The following is a 2607-nucleotide window of genomic DNA, read 5'->3' as shown; positions in this document are numbered from 1 at the left end:
AAATAAAATAAAATCCTTAGGTTTTTTATCCCTCAAAAAGGCTAATAACAATAGAACACAACTTTCCTCAGTGTTTATGCTAAGCGCAACCCATTAAAGCAACACCTCCGTATGTTTCTTTCCATCATAGCTATTTCCTTGTCGAGAATCGCTTTGTAGGCGGAGTTGTTATTCACGTGAATGAGTACCTGGCAGTTATCATCCGAGGTCAGGTGTTGTCGAACAAATTCAAGTGGCCACTTCGTTGCACTAAGGTTAAATGAGTGCAGACGTATTTCACTGAATTCCTTTTTACCGCTAAGCAAACAGAGCTCCTACCTGTGGTAGGAGCTCTGTTTTGCCGGTAGTGTTGTCATGAAGTAACACAAGGATGGCCTTGGATGACCTTTTATGTTTCCTGAAATTGTCTCCTAGCATGCCGCCGCTATTGCCGTTTAGTTATCTTATCACTTCCGCATGGGTTCGACTCGATTTTACTCTCCACCCCTTCCATTGCTCTCCACCTCAGACTAGCGCCTCGGTGGTGTCGTCTTGACCTTTTGCTAACATGAAGAGAGAGAAAGCGCTGAATTTTTACCCCAAAGGTGAAATAAAGAGAGTCGATTTCATGTTTTGCATGCAAGATGATGTTAACTGATTTACATCGCGAAGTCCAAGACTGCATACACTACTGGGATAAAACTCCAAGACTTATTAGCATTAATCGAGATTGTTAGAATGGCAATCACCAATATTACTAATATCAACATATTAGCGGATATCTAGAAAATGAAATATCTACAAGAGAAAGGGGAATTTGAGACAAAGGCTTCAGTTTAAAAGGGCTAAATTAACTCTCAAGCCCAAGAGAAATGTGCCTGATGCAGTCGTTAAAGGGGCATTCAAACAGCTTGATGGATGGTTCCAACAGTGAAATGCCTTGGAACCAAACGATAATGTCGCTTGTTATTCGCGAGAGCATCGAACGAACATTTGATATGTACACATTCTCGAGACTTGTGTCTGTCTATAAACATGTTTATGCTAACTGCCAGGGCCAAGGACAACGGAACTGCCAACCGGTTTTCAAGAGAAAGTGAAGGGTCGGAGAAGGTCAAATATGACACGCACAGCAAGGACAAGAGAACATTGCCCCATCAGAACAATACCGCCACGTTCACAGCTAGCAAATGCAAACAAGGGTAATTTATTGCTTCGAGAATGATATACTGTAACTGTTGTTCATTTGCATTTCCTTACGAGGATTGTAATAACGGTATTTTTCACAACTGATTTACATTAAGTATTTAAGAAAAAAATATTAAACTAAATGGATAATATACACCCGCTGGCAAAGAAATTAGAAACCTTTTGCAATTGTCAAGAAATAATTACGGGTATGCAAATGTAAGTTGTCTCATGGTATGATTGCAAGTTCATTGGTTACCAGATAAATATTGTACGCTTTCTTAGTCCATATAGTCATGGGGAAAAGGTGGTTCTTTTGATTTTCAGAACAGTGTTACTGTTAGCAGGGCCGCCGCAAGCAGGTGGGGGAGGTAAGTGTCGCCTACAGGTTGAAGTTCAGGCGGTTCTTCTTCTTTCTTTTTTTTTTTTACATTGCTTTCTGATTGGTTAACGTTTATTAGTATTCATTCATTTAGGGCGGCAAATTTTATTTCGCTTACTAGTGGCACATAGGGTCGCAGTCTGTTGGCGCTCGTTTAGCAGGAACTATTGAGAAAACAAAGGAAATCACCGAGGTGTCTACAGCAACCATCTAAAAAGCATACAATGAATGAAAGACGAAAGGAGAATGCAGCTCTAAAAGGAAGAAAGTCGGTACAGTACTCAAAGAACGAGACCGCAGGAATTTAAAGAGTTGTGCGTCAGAATAGAAGGTCTAATGTGCAGCAATTGAAAAATTCAATTTATGCAACGAAAGATCAATTTTCGTACGGCAGAAGTTGAAGAATCCGAAATTTGATAATCTTGTACCTACTTTTTCTGTAAAAATTCGAAATATTCGACTAGAGTGGTGCTGCCAAAGCCAAGACTGGACCGGGGAACACTGGAAAAAGATCGCATGGTCCGACGGGTCTCGATTTACAATTTTTTTTTTTTTTTTTTTTGGCACCAATAGATTTTTTTTTTTTTTGGTAGAAAGTGTAGCGTGTACCTCTTGAAGCGATGAATCCAGACTGTCTGGTGTCTAATACTCAAGCGGCTGGAGGAAGTATCATTGTATGGGGTCTGGCCCAAAATCGTGACAGTCCAGAATCCAGACAGTATCTAATATATTGTAAAAATATATGAATATAATTCTATATATTTATTAGTTTTTTAGTAAGTAAAAATTTACCTTATTAGATTAATTTTGTAGAAAGAATATAAAAAATAACAAAAAATTTAACGACAAATACCACTCTCAAATTTGAAGATCATATTTTCTGTTACAGAAACAAACAGTTTGAAAATACGATCAGCTAATAAAAACGACTTAATTAATTTTATTTTATTATACTGCATATAATTGAAAAATTTCAGTCGAATTTTGATATTTGAATAGGGCGTTTGAGCAATAATTATAGGTATTTATAATTATAAATTTGATCAATAATTATAGGG

The sequence above is a fragment of the Mastigoproctus giganteus genome, chromosome 14 (assembly GCF_048544385.1).
Source record: "Mastigoproctus giganteus isolate SK-2022 chromosome 14, ASM4854438v1, whole genome shotgun sequence".
NCBI classification, from domain to species: domain Eukaryota; kingdom Metazoa; phylum Arthropoda; class Arachnida; order Uropygi; family Thelyphonidae; genus Mastigoproctus; species Mastigoproctus giganteus.
Note: the sequence above shows the minus strand (reverse complement) of the source record.